Below are 15292 nucleotides of genomic sequence, written 5' to 3' on the forward strand. Positions count from 1 at the left end.
TCTGTATGTGTGTGTGTATCACTGCCCGGCACACCAATCACATCACACACTTCATCCAATCTACCCTAAATCCTCTGTGCGGTGGGGGGGGGGGGGGTGAGGGAAGAAGTAATCACACCAGGATTCTAGATTGAAGAATCGCTTGGGGGATCCTCTGAAGTGAGTGAGGATCACTTGTCTGCTCCACACTCCTTAGATTGTATCAGATTCTATAAAAGATTTGTATCTGCCTGTGTGTGACCAGCCAGATAAATGTGGGAGAAGCTCCCTCCAGTGGTGGCCAGCAGTATTGCAGGCTGTGATATCTGTGTCATAGCTGGTTTTACAGTTGCAATAAAAAGTATGTGAACCTTTTTGGAATGATATGGATTTCAAGTCACAACAATAGACAATCACAGTCTGCTTAAACTAATAACACACAAAGAAATGTTACCATGTTTTTATTGAACACACCATGTAAACATTCACAGTGCAGGTGGAAAAAGTATGTGAACCCCTAGACTAATGAGATCTCCAAGAGCTAATTGGAGTGAGGTGTCAGCCAACTGGAGTCCAATCAATGAGATGAGATTGGATGTGTTGGTTACAGCTGCCCTGCCCTATAAAAAACACACACCAGTTCTGGGTTTGTTTTTCACAAGAAGCATTGCCTGATGTGAATGATGCCTCGCACAAAAGAGCTCTCAGAAGACCTACGATTAAGAATTGTTGACTTGCATAAAGCTGAAAAGGGTTATAAAAGTATCTCCAAAAGCCTTGCTGTTCATCAATCCACGGTAAGACAAATTGTCTATAAATGGAGAAAGTTCAGCACTGCTGCTACTCTCCCTAGGAGTGGGCGTCCTGTAAAGATGACTGCAAGAGCAAAGCGCAGACTGCTCAATGAGGTGAAGAAGAATCCTAGAGTGTCAGCTAAAGACTTACAAAAGTCTCTGGCATATGCTAACATCCCTGTTAGCGAATCTACGATACGTAAAACACTAAACAAGAATGGATTTCATGGGAGGATACCACAGAGGAAGCCACTGCTGTCCAAAAAAAACATTGCTGCACGTTTACAGTTTGCACAAGAGCACCTGGATGTTCCACAGCAGTACTGGCAAAATATGTGGACAGATGAAACCAAAGTTGAGTTGTTTGGAAGAAACACACAACACTATGTGTGGAGAAAAAGAGGCACAGCACACCAACATCAAAACCCCATCCCAACTGTGAAGTATGGTGGTGGGGGCATCATGGTTCGGGGCAGCTTTGCTGCACCAGGGCCTGAACGGATTGCTATCATCGAAGGAAAAATGAATTCCCAAGTTTATCCACCAGCTGAAGCTCAACAGAAGGTGGGTGTTGCAACAGGACAACGACCCAAAGCATAGAAGTAAATCAACAACAGAATGGCTTAAACAGAAGAAAATACGCCTTCTGGAGTGGCCCAGTCAAAGTCCTGACCTCAACCCGATTGAGATGCTGTGGCATGACCTCAAGAAAGCAATTCACACCAGACATCCCAAGAATATTGCTGAACTGAAACAGTTCTGTAAAGAGGAATGGTCAAGAATTACTCCTGACCGTTGTGCACGTCTGATCTGCAACTACAGGAAACGTTTGGTTGAAGTTATTGCTGCCAAAGGAGGTTCAACCAGTTATTAAATCCAAGGGTTCACATAATTTTTCCACCTGCACTGTGAATGTTTGCATGGTGTGTTCAATAAAAACATGGTAACATTTAATTCTTTGTGTGTTATTAGTTTAAGCAGACTGTGATTGTCTATTTTTGTGACTTAGATGAAGATCAGATCACATTTTATGACCAATTTGTGCAGAAATCCATATCATTCCAAAAGGGTTCACATACTTTTTATTGCAACTGTATCTTCCCAAATAAGCCAATCCCTCATTTCTCCTCCAGCAATCAAGACTCTCACTTCAGTTAGCAAGTCACCGTGGGCATGATTTCCTTGACATCCAACATTGGTGTCAGTGAGATAAAATAAGCCCCATTGTTGGTGTCAGTGAGAATAAAGTGTAACCCCAGCATTGGTGGTCTCTCTGCTGATGTCAGAGTTCTACTCTTATGCCCTGTACACACAACCGGTTTTCCCGCCAGAATAAACGCTGAAGGTTTTTCCAACGGAATTCCGCTCAAGCTGTCTTGCATACACGCGGTCACACCAAATTCCGACCGTCCAGAACGCGGTGACGTACAACACGTACGACGGGTCTAGAAAACGGAAGTTCAATAGCCAGAACCCAATAGCTTCCGTATCGTACTTTTTGGTACGTCGGAACAGCATACAGACGATCGGTTTTCCCGATAGGAATCGGTTCCGTCTGAAAAATTTAGAACATGTTCTATTTCTAGGTCCGTCAGAATTTTTGACGTAAAAAGTCCGATGAGGCATACGCACGAACGGAATATACCATGAAAAGCTCCCGTCTGACTTTTTCTGTCGGACATTCCACTCGTGTGTACATGGCATAACTGTCAGAAAGGAGATCACTGCTCCCCACAGTCTGCTATAATTGCAGTACCTGGTGATGCGACCCAGGAGAGTGTTCCAGCCGTCATCACCTCACTGACACTCTGCACTCTGAGTCCTGGAACCTGTGAGATGAGGACATGATGGGACAGAGGACTAAATCCCAGGACTGTCCTTCATCATCTGGAAGCAATGGCAAGGCTGTAATCACACTACAAGACATTTCTCTGGGCTGCAGTTCCTCTGAACTCCACAAGATGGTGATCTCACTTCTACTCAAACAGGAGGTATCCAATGGGAGACAGACAGGAAGTGATGTCAGGTACAGACAGGAAGTTCCAGGTAAGAGGTGAGTCGGGAGGAAGTAGAGAGAAGACATTGCTGGAAGAGGCAGTAGAGGAGGTAATAAGATCTTATTTTCTATTTACACCCAGTAACCCCCCCCGTCATGTCCGTCCTCTTCCTCCATAGTCACTGTGATGTCTTTTATCTCCAGCAGATGATGATACACACATATATAGTGTGGAAATGTAGAATAACCCCATATATTACAATGAGGGAATTTATGGTCTGTACCACGAGGGGAGTTATTGATGTCAGTAAATGTCGGGTCCAGACATTGTATGTGGGGGGAATGAAATGATAATTAAAGGTTGGGATTAGGGAAGATTTCTGTAAGATTTTACACGGGAATGATCAGCGCCCCTCCAGAGACACTATGATGAGTCTCACAATAGGAGTCTGAAAGGGATTGGATTTTGGGGGGGTGAGATGGTGAACCCGGAAAGATTTTTTATCAAAAAGATGTCCAGATGGAAATCAAAATGAGTTTTTCTGCTGAATACAATTGCTGCGGCTGGACTGAATATTTATATTGAGCTGTTTGCTTTTGATTCATCTGTTTTATGCTTTTTTATATAGTTTTACAAGCTATTGATTATAAATAACGTTTTGTATAAATTTAGTGATATATGATGATATAGAAGATATATATATATAAGTTATTCTGGGCTATAAATGGCTAAGGAATCTGGGCAGGGGTAGGAGAGATTTTTAAGACCTCTTCATCTGCCTATATCCCTCCTGGACAAAGATTGGAAATTTCCAATCCAAACACATCTAATGTCACCAGGTTAGGAGAGGCGCCCTCTCTGGTTACATATAAGCAGTATCTGGCCCACCATCCTTTGGAGTATATGTCACCAGGACCCTGTCGGTGGATTAGCACTTCTGCTCCCTATGTCAGTAGTCCCCATATAGTGCTATAGAGGCATCTATTGCTTCAAAGGCACCACAAACTCTGTGGGACTACAGAGCCCAGCACCTAGTCATCTACAGCCGGGGGTTTTCTGAGTAAGTGTCGCCAGGTTACCCCAGGAGTTGTCTGACACTTTGTTATCAAAATGTTTTATTGGAACTATCATGTTGTGGATTCAGATATTTAGTCCATAGTGCAAGCACTGCCCAAACATTTATTATTTGTAGATTAACCCCTTCAGGGGCAAAACATTTCCCCATTTATGGGGCGGGAACATTCTCTTCATTTTGGAGATAAATTCTAATATGTTCCTCTAAACAAACAGCACTCACTGACAGTAAATAGACAAGACAATGACCATCCTGACCATACATGGCCTACAAAGGGCAATTATTACACTACACAGGCAGCAAATGGGCAATCATTATAATATGCAGCCAACACATTAATGGAGAGCAGGGTCAGGAGTATGGAGCATAGAGCCCCTTACATTGCTGGTCAGGAGGAAGAAAACATTCCCCAGCCTGCCATGAAGAATATGTTCCATCATTGCTGTCAGAGGGAGGAAAATACTGAAGGTTCTGAGGGAAATAGAGGAGCTGAGGGGTCTCTGAGGAGGTAGTGGGACTAAAAGACTCTGGGAGCCTCTGAGGGTTTACTGCATCTGAAGGACTCTGGGACCCCTGAGGAGGAAGTGTAGTTGAAGCACTTTGGGACCCTCTCAGGAAGTATTAGGACTGAACAGCTCTGAGATGTTAGTGGGGCTGAGGGGTCAGAGCTCTGAGGGGGTGGTGAGGCTGCAAGCTTCTGAGATAAGAGGGGGTTTAGGGCTCATAGGGGCTCTTGGTCTCTGATGGTCCTCCCACCCCACCTGCACTTTTTTTTCTGACCTCCGTAAAAAACTCCTGCCAGCAAGTGAAAGAGCCCATCTCACTGGTCAATAATTATGTTGCAGGATACAAAATAGACCAAGATCAAGAGAACAAATCCCTCCCCTGCTGCCCCTAGCCTACCCACACTGGGCTGCTATTGGAGGGAAGAGAACAGACTCCTCCCCCCACAGCTCTCTACTCCACCATCAGCATCCTCCTGCTATACAATCCAATCCCTTCTCTTACTACAGAGAGTGACAGTGACATCTCCTGTTCTTAAATGCCTGAAACCTCTCCTATTACCCCTATTACTACAGCAGCCATGCCCTAAAGGGTGTGGCAATACTACATTGAACACGGCTATGGAACGCCCTACCCGCGGACATCCGCTCGGAAGAAAACCATCTGGCCTTCAGGAAGAAGCTCAAGACACATCTCTTCTGAAGACCCAGATGGACACTGGCGGCAAAAGTGCCCTGAGGCGATTTAGTTTGCATATGTAGCGCTATACAAGTTATTCATTCATTCATTCATTCACATGTGAGCCCCTATTTAGAATAAATTAGACTATTTGGCATATTCTGCTGCGGACATCTGGCGTGTCCATTGAAGCAGCTATCTTATTTAATAGTTAGTGACAGGACACAATTGTCCCAGATACGTAACACAAAAAATGCTAATTGGTGACGTGATTTCTTCTATTTATGCTCCATTGTATGTTTGTATATGTAGCTGCTTGTGTCCACCAGCAGAGGGAAGTCGGGTAGATGCCACACTTCCAAATTCTGGAGGCATAAAAATGGTTTCAGCACTGTCCCTAATCTGTGATGTATGAAAAAAAGCACAGGCTTGAAAAATCATGGTCTAGAATGTCTTGAAGGCGATCCATGTATCTGGAAAAAGGTGTGTTCTCATGTGCCTTGTATAATGGACCACAAATATTGTTTAGAACATACAAGTGGGTCATGGCACATCCACATTCCAAATTTTGCAATTAAGGTGGTCATACACTACACAATCTGATTGTGCAATCTCTGTACAACTCGACATTTAGGCTAAATAGGTAATAGGAAGACGCACTTGAAGAATTACTTCTAATTGTAGTAAATCATAGTTACATAGAGGGGTTTGGGTTCCTGGAGGACTGGGCCGACTTCTCAGTCGGTAACCGGTACTATAGAAGGGACGGACTGCACCTAAATGAGGAGGGTGCAGATCTGCTGGGAATGAAGATGGCCAAAAAGTTAGAGGGGTTTTTAAACTAGGCGATGGGGGGAGGGTTCAGAGACAGTGATAGTCAGCGCGGATGATATTCCAGAGGATAGTGTTGGGGGCATTAGTGGTAGGTTAACCAAAGCACAAAAACACAAGGTGAGTATAGTAGCAAGTCCTAGTTGCAATTTTGAAACACCCAATACGAGGACAATATGCGACCGGTCTAAACTATGTGGCATGTTCACCAATGCCAGGAGCATGGCAGACAAAATGGGTGAACTAGAGATACTGTTGTACAAAGAGGATTTGGATTTTGTGGGAATTTCAGAGACCTGGTTCAACAGCTCTCATGATTGGCTGGCAAACATTCAAGGGTATACCCTATACCGCAAGGATAGAGAGGGTAAAAAAGGGGGAGGGGTATGCCTATATATCAAGAATAATGTACAAGCGAATGTGAGAGATGACATCACTGAGGGAGCTAGAGAGGAGGTGGAATCCTTATGGGTAGAGCTCCAAAGGGATGAAGCTAAGGGGAAAATAATACTGGGAGTATGCTATAGGCCCCCTAACCTGAAGGAGGAAGTGGAGACGGATCTCCTATCACAAATTGGATTAGCAGCAAGGATGGGAAGTGTTATCATAATGGGGGATTTTAATTATCCAGACATAGACTGGGCGGAGGGAACCGCGCATTCATTTAAGGCTCGCCAGTTCCTTAATGTCTTGCAGGACAATTTTATGGGTCAGATGGTAGACGCACCAACTAGAAATAAAACATTACTGGATCTACTGATTACCAACAGTACAGACCTGATCACAGATGTGGAAGTACGGGGCAATTTAGGTAACAGCGATCACAGGTCAATTAGTTTCAGTATAAATCACATAAATAGGAAACATAAAGGGAATACAAAGACACTGAATTTCAAAAGAGCCAACTTCCCTAAATTACAAACCTTGCTAAAAGGCATAAATTGGGATAAAATATTAGGAACAAAGAATACGGAGGAGAGATGGGTTTGCTTTAAGAGCATATTAAATAAGGGCATTAGCCAATGTATCCCATTGGGTAATAAATTTAAAAGAGCGAACAAAAATCCTGGATGGCTTAACTCCAATGTAAAAATGCATATAAAAGCAAAGGAGAAGGCCTTCAAAAAATACAAGGTTGAGGGATCATCCTCAGCATTCAGACTTTATAAAGAATGCAATAAGAAATGTAAGGGTGCAATTAGGACGGCTAAGATAGAACATGAAAGACACATAGCGGAGGAGAGCAAAAGAAATCCCAAGAAATTCTTTAAGTATGTAAACAGTAAAAAAGGGAGGACAGACCATATTGGCCCCATAAAGAATGAGGAAGGACATCTGGTTACAAAGGATGGGGAGATGGCAAAGGTATTGAATTTATTCTTCTCCTCAGTCTTCACAAGTGAATCGGGGGGCTTCAGTAACCAAAACTGCAGTGTTTATCCTCATGACACAACACAGGAAGCACCTCCATGGTTAACAGAGGACGGAATTAAAATTAGACTTGAGAAACTTAACATTAATAAATCACCGGGACCAGATGGCTTGCATCCGAGGGTACTTAGGGAACTCAGTCAGGTGATTGCCAGACCGTTGTTCCTAATTTTTACAGACAGTCTATTGACTGGAATGGTACCAGCTGATTGGAGAAAAGCCAATGTAGCACCAATATTTAAAAAGGGCCCAAAAAACATCCCTGGGAATTACAGACCAGTTAGCCTAACATCAATAGTATGTAAAATCTTGGAGGGGATGATAAGCGACTATATACAAGATTTTAGTAATAAGAACGATATCATTAGCAGTAATCAGCATGGATTCATGAAGAATCGTTCTTGCCAAACCAATTTATTAACCTTCTATGAGGAGGTGAGTTGCCATCTAGATAAAGGAAGGCCCGTAGACGTGGTGTATCTGGATTTTGCAAAAGCATTTGACACAGTTCCCCATAAACGTTTACTGTACAAAATAGGGTCCGTTGGCATGGACCATAGGGTGAGTACCTGGATTGAAAACTGGCTACAAGGGCGTGTTCAGAGGGTGGTGATAAATGGGGAGTACTCAGAATGGTCAGGGGTGGGTAGTGGGGTTCCCCAGGGTTCTGTGCTGGGACCAATCCTATTAAATTTGTTTATAAACGATCTGGAGGATGGGATAAACAGTTCAATCTCTGTATTTGCAGACAATACTAAGCTAAGCAGGGCAATAACTTCTCCGCAGGATGTGGAAACCTTGCAAAAAGACCTGAACAAATGAATGGGGTGGGCGACTACATGGCAAATGAGGTTCAATGTAGAAAAATGTAAAATAATGCATTTGGGTGGCAAAAATATGAATGCAATCTATACACTGGGGGGAGAACCTCTGGGGGAATCTAGGATGGAAAAGGACCTGGGGGTCCTAGTAGATGATAGGCTCAGCAATGGCATGCAATGCCAAGCTGCTGCTAATAAGGCAAACAGAATATTGGCATGTATTAAAAGGGGGATCAACTCCAGAGATAAAACGATAATTCTCCCGCTCTACAAGACTCTGGTCCGGCCGCACCTAGAGTATGCTGTCCAGTTCTGGGCACCAGTCCTCAGGAAGGATGTACTGGAAATGGAGCGAGTACAAAGAAGGGCAACAAAGCTAATAAAGGGTCTGGAGGATCTTAGTTATGAGGAAAGGTTGCAAGCGTTGAACTTATTCTCTCTGGAGAAGAGACGCTTGAGAGGGGATATGATTTCAATTTACAAATACTGTACTGGTGACCCCACAATAGGGATAAAACTTTTTTGCAGAAGAGAGTTTAATAAGACTCGGGGCCACTCATTACAATTAGAAGAAAAGAGGTTTAACCTTAAACTACGTAGAGGGTTCTTTACTGTAAGAGCGGTAAGGATGTGGAATTCCCTTCCACAGGCGGTGGTCTCAGCGGGGAGCATTGATAGCTTCAAGAAACTATTAGATAATCACCTGAATGACCGCAACATACAGGGATATGTAAGGTAATACTGACACATAATCACACACATAGGTTGGACTTGATGGACGTGTGTCTTTTTTCAACCTCACCTACTATGTAACTATGTAATAGTAGGTGAGGTCAAAAAAAGACACAAGTCCATCAAGTCCAACCTATGTGTGTGATTATATGTCAGCATTACATTGTATATCCCTGTATGTTGTGGTCATTCAGGTGCTTATCTAATAGTTTCTTGAAGCTATCAATGCCCCTTGCTGAGACCACGGCCTGTAGAAGGGAATTCCACATCCTTGCCACTCTTACAGTAAGGAACCCTCTACGTAGTTTAAGGTTTAAACTCTTTTCTTCTAATTTTAATGAGTGGCCACGAGTATAGTTAAAGTCCCTTCCACAAAAAAGGTTTATCCCTATTGTGGGGTCACCAGTATGGTATTTGTAAATTGAAATCATATCCTCTCTCAAGCGTCTCTTCTCCAGAGAGAATAAGTTCAGTGCTCGCAACCTTTCCTCATAACTAATATCCTCCAGACCCTTTATTAGCTTAGTTGCCCTTCTTTGTACTCGCTCCATTTCCAGTACATCCTTCCTGAGGACTGGTGCTCAGAACTAGACAGCATACTCTAGGTGCGGCCGGACCAGAGTCTTGTAGAGTGGGAGAATTATTGTTTTATCTCTGGAATTAATCCCCTTTTTAATGCATGCCAATATTCTGTTTGCTTTGTTAGCAGCAGCTTGGCATTGCATGCCATTGCTGAGCCTATCATCTACTAGGACCCCCAGGTCCTTTTCCATCCTAGATTCCCCCAGAGGTTCTCCCCCCAGTGTATAGATTGCATTCATATTTTTGCTACCCATCATTTTACATTTTTCTACATTGAACCTCATTTGCCATGTAGTTGCCCACCCCATTAATTTGTTCAGATCTTTTTGCAAGGTTTCCACATCCTGCGGAGAAGTTATTGCCCTGCTTAGCTTAGTATCATCCGCAAATACAGAGATTGAACTGTTTATCCCGTCTCCCAAGTCGTTTATGAACAAATTAAATAGGATTGGTCCCAGCACAGAACCCTGGGGAACCCCACTACCCACCCCTGACCATTCCGAGTACTCCCCATTTATCACCACCCTCTGAACTCGCCCTTGTAGCCAGTTTTCAATCCATGTATGGATTGAAAACTGGTCCATGCCAACGGACCTTATTTTGTACAGTAAAACGTGTATGGGGAACTGTGTCAAATGCTTTTGCAAAATCCAGATACACCACGTCTACGGGCCTTCCTTTATCTAGATGGCAACTCACCTCATAGAAGTAATGCTGATTACTGCTAATGATACTGTTCTCATTACTAAAATCTTGTATATAGTCCCTTATCATCCCCTCCAAGAGTTTACATACTATTGATGTTAGGCTAACTGGTTTGTAATTCCCAGGGATGTATTTTGGGCTCTTTTTAAGTATTGGTGCTACATTGGCTTTTCTCCAATCAGCTGTTACCATTCCAGTCAGTAAAAATTAGGAACAATGGTCTGGCAATTACTTGACTGAGTTCCCTAAGTACTCTCGGGTGCAAGCCATCTGGTCCCGGTGATCTATTAATGTTAAGTTTCCCAAGTCTAATTTTAATTCTGTCCTCTGTTAACCATGGAGGTGCTTTCTGTGATGTGTCATGAGGATAAACATTGCAGTTTTGGTTACTGAAGCCCCCCGATTCCCTCGTAAAGACTGAGGAGAAGAATAAATTCAATACCTTCACCATCTCTCCATCCTTAGTAACCAGATTCCCTTCATCATTCTTTTATGGGACCAATATGATCTGACCTCCTTTTTTACTATTTATGTACCTAAAGAATTTCTTACTATCGTCCGCTATGTGCCTTTCATGTTCTATCTTAGCCACCCTGATTGCACCCTTACATTTCTTGTTGCATTCTTTGTAAAGTTGGAATGTTGGTGATGATCCCTCAACCTTGTATTTTTTGAAGGCGTTCTCCTTTGCTTTTATATGCATTTTTATGTTGGAGTTAAGCCACCCAGGACTTTTATTAGCTCTTTAAATTTATTACCCAATGGGATGCATTGGCTAATGCCCTTATTTAATATCAATAAAAACACAAATCTGTTACGCTAAATATATAAACGAACAAGGAAAAGCAGCTAGCACAAAATTGCAGGGTACAATTGAAAAGATATTGAGGGGGGTGCAGTGCTAAAATGTACAAAGTTCATAATAAAGAAAAGTTCCTGAATATAAATAAAGTGGAGCCAATCAGAGCCATCAACATCAAAGGGAAAACAAAGAGCTTCTAATGGACGAGATCCACCATGGAGGGAACTTCAGAAGGGAATAGAAATACCATCACCAGCACACAAACAAACTGACCCTTACCATCAGTGTATGGGTTATACACATGTGATCAAGTAGTAAAGGCAATCTTCATAGGGTATAATGTTTGTCCTCCGCTAATACAGCATCCAAATTTTCCTCTCCCTCTGAGCCAAGTGAAAATCCTAGGAGACCCTCTTATCAACCAAATGATATACCAGGTACAAACCAATGGGCGTATGCAACCTTGGGATTTGTGCACATGTGGGGAGTATAGAAAGAACGCTCATTGTGCAAGATACATAACCAAGGATATTTCCCCTGTCTTTCCTTTCCCTTCACTTACCCCCCCACTCTCACTGGAGGAGTTCTTCCCCCGGCAGCTAGGGGAGTCCCTCAGTTCCAGCAGTGCTAGTCCCCAACTGGTTTCACCAATGTCACTTAATGGAGCATACTTATTGGGATTCTCCAGCCCTGGATCGGCCTCCCTGTCACTTCCCCCTCTACCCTTCCTGACTGTCACCCATCTACTCTTTCCTAATGCCTGCACCTCTTTGTCTCCACCTGCCTCTGGCTCTCCTTTAGTATGGAGGGGCTTCTCAGTGCTGACAGTTGCTTCCCCGGATTCAGAACCTGAGCTTCTAGGGTAACAATGTTCTTACATTTTGCACAGCAGTATTCACCCTCGATCGGATGATCCAGGAACTAATACATGCCGCAAGATGTACGAGTTGCCTCTCCACACCCGTCTGGCATTGTACCCATTAATTTAATGAGGATTGAGGATTATACCCTGTCCAAATTACCTAACAACTAGCTTCCTGACACAGGTACTCAACAAGATAATACACAGGTACTCAACAAGACAATACACATGCACTCGCAGACCTACGTGCACTCGCAGACCTATGAGCACCCGCAGACCTACGTGCACTCGCAGACCTATGTGGAGACCTATGTGCACCCGGAGACCTACACGCACAGACCTACGTGCACTCGCAGACCTATGTGCAGGCCTACATGCACTCGCAGACCTACATGCACCCGCAGACTTATGTGCACCCGCAAACCTACGTGCACCCGCAGACCTACGTGGAGACCTACATGCACCCGCAGACCTACATGCACTCGCAGACCTACACGCACAGACCTACGTGCACTCGCAGACCTACACGCACTTCCAGGCCTACGTGCACTCTCAGACCTACGTGCACTCGCAGACTTACGTGCACCCGCAGACCTATGTGGAGGCCTACGTGCACCCGCAGACCTACATGCACTTGCAGACCTACGTGGAGACCTACGTGCACCCGCAGACCTACATGCACTTGCAGACCTACGTGGAGACCTACGTGCACCCGCAGACCTATGTGCACCCGCAGACCTACGTGCACTCGCAAACCTATGTGGAGACCTATGTGCACCCGGAGACCTACACGCACAGACCTACGTGCACTCGCAGACCTATGTGCAGGCCTACGTGCACTCGCAGACCTACATGCACCCGCAGACTTATGTGCACCCGCAAACCTACGTGCACCCGCAGACCTACGTGGAGACCTACATGCACCCGCAGACCTACATGCACTCGCAGACCTACACGCACAGACCTACGTGCACTCGCAGACCTACGCGCACTTCCAGGCCTACGTGCACTCTCAGACCTACGTGCACTAGCAGACTTACGTGCACCCGCAGACCTATGTGGAGGCCTACGTGCACCTGCAGACCTACGTGGAGACCTACGTGCACCCGCAGACCTACATGCACTTGCAGACCTATGTGGAGACCTACGTGCACCCGCAGACCTACATGCACCCGCAGACCTACGTGCACTCGCAGATCTACGCGCAGGCCTATGTGCACCCACAGACCTACATGCACCCACAGACCTACATGCACCCACAGACCTACATGCACCCACAGACCTACATGCACCCACAGATCTACGTGCACCCGCAGACCTACGTGCACTCGCAGACCTACGTGCACCCACAGACCTACGTGCAGACCTACGGGCACCGCAGACCTACGTGCACCCGCAATACACAAGTACACAGTACACAATACACAAGTACTAACGATCCACACACACACTACTCAGACAACACTCAGGTACTCACACTACACAGGTACTATGACCCCTGTTTTAACCTCCTCCTCAAACAGGCTCTGGCACTAAATCGAATTTATGTAAGATCTAACTAATTGCACAGTGTATTGTCACCTTTAAAGATATGAAAACATGAATTTATTGTGTTTATAAACACTTCTCTATTCTTTGTAATGTATTGAAAGATTTGGAAAGATATTGCAAAGATATATTAGAAATAATAAGAATGAGATTAGCATCAAAAGGGATTAATTAACTGAGAACACCTACTAATTTCCTAGCAAGACACATCCAATTAGATGAAATTAACTAATTGCATTGGGCGTGCCTGTTATCAATGAGAAAATTGTATTTACCATAGCGCCAGTTGGATTTTATATTTATTATCATGTTGCACGCCCACGTGCGCTGGTTCGCACAATCAGTTAATGATTTTTTCAGTGCACCAATTAACCGATTCAGCCCTGGAAGATTTTACTCCCTTCCTGACCAGAGCACTTTTTGCGATTCGGCACTGCACCATTTTAACTGATGATTGCGCGGTCGTGCGATGTTACACCCAAACAAAACTGACGTCCTTTTTTTCGCACAAATAGAGCTTTCTTTTGGTGGTATTTGATCACCTCTGCGGTTTTTATTTTTTGCGCTATAAAAAAAAAAAAAAGAGTGACAATTTTGAAAAAAACGCAATTATTTTTTACTTTTTGCTATAATAAATATCCCCCAAAAATATATAAAAAAAATATTTTTTCCCTCAGTTTAGACCGATATGTATTTTTCTACATGTTTTTGGTAAAACAAAATTGCAATAAGCGTATATTGATTGATTTGCGCAAAAGTTATAGTGTCTACAAAATAGGGGATAGTTTTATGGCATTTTATTATTAATTTTTTTTTTTATTAGTAATGACCGCCGGGCACTTCATATAGCAGGTTAAAGGGACATGCAGTGGTATCGCTATGGGGGGTGCAGCCGGAACCCAGTTGAAACCCACCAAAGGGTGACAGCAGGCCACGGCTCCCTCTTTCCCTTCCAGGATCTCTGTAATCCCTTCAGCTCTATGCGTTGTGCGGGGAAGGTGGGGAGGAGGAAGTGAAACAGAGACACTGACAGACAGGGTGCCCTATCGTCCCCCATACACCCACAATTGCATCTCTCTTTGACTGCAGCCTGCAGGAACCGGACTATAGCCGCCTCCTCTTCGGCTCTGATGTTCACATACACAGGCCGAGAGGAAGAGCGGGGGAGGAGGTGGGGGAGGGACACCTGCCCTATGAGGTCTGTAATAACAACAGGAGTCTTACATGGTGATTGGGAAGGGGGGGTTCTGGGGGGCCTGGACAGGTAACAGTTGTGCTACCAAGAGTTATTTTAGGGGGGTGGGGGTTAAAGGATATGTGCTAGGGGGTGCTTTGTTTTGGGTAGGAGAAGACTTGTGCTAGAAGGGGGAGGAACTCCCACCCCCCAGCACAATTCCACTCCCCTCCCAAAGCACCCCCTATCACACATCCTTTAACCCCCCAAATCAAAGATCCCATCCCAGCTCTATCCCTCCCCCCAATCCTATCCCGGCTCCAATCCATTCCCCCCGATTCTATTCCAGCTCCACCCATTCCCCCATCCCATCCTGGCTCCATCCACCACTCTGATTCCATCACGGCTCCATCTATTCTGCCTGATCCCATCCCGGCTCCATCCCCCACCCCGACTCCATCCCAGCTCCGTCCATTCCCCCAATCCCACCCTGGCTCCATCCATTCCCCCGATCCTATTCCAGCTCCATCCATTCCCCCGATCCCACCCCATCTCCATCCATTCTCCCCGATCCTATCCTGGCTCCATCCACCACCCCAATCCCATCCCAGCTCCATTCATCCCCTGATCCCATTCCTGCTCCTTCCACCACATTGATCCAATTCCAGCTCCATCCGCCACCCCAACCCCATTCCAGCTCCATCCATTTTCCCTGATCCCATTCCAGCTCCATCCATTCCCCCGATCCCATCCCAGCTCCATGCAGCACCCGACCCC

The 15292-nt window shown here is 44.8% G+C and overlaps 1 protein-coding gene across 1 annotated transcript in view; it reads left to right on the plus strand.

Moving 5' to 3' along the window:
- Positions 1–2797: 2797 nt before the first annotated feature.
- The window catches only part of LOC141121715 (uncharacterized), a 59356-nt gene continuing 46861 nt past the window's right edge, over positions 2798–15292 (plus strand). Inside the window, exon 1 of the mRNA XM_073611430.1 lies at positions 2798–2879. The gene's annotated coding sequence lies outside the window, so the exon portion shown is untranslated. The remainder of the gene's footprint in view (positions 2880–15292) is intronic.

The sequence above is a fragment of the Aquarana catesbeiana genome, unplaced genomic scaffold (assembly GCF_042186555.1).
Source record: "Aquarana catesbeiana isolate 2022-GZ unplaced genomic scaffold, ASM4218655v1 unanchor228, whole genome shotgun sequence".
Taxonomy (NCBI): domain Eukaryota; kingdom Metazoa; phylum Chordata; class Amphibia; order Anura; family Ranidae; genus Aquarana; species Aquarana catesbeiana.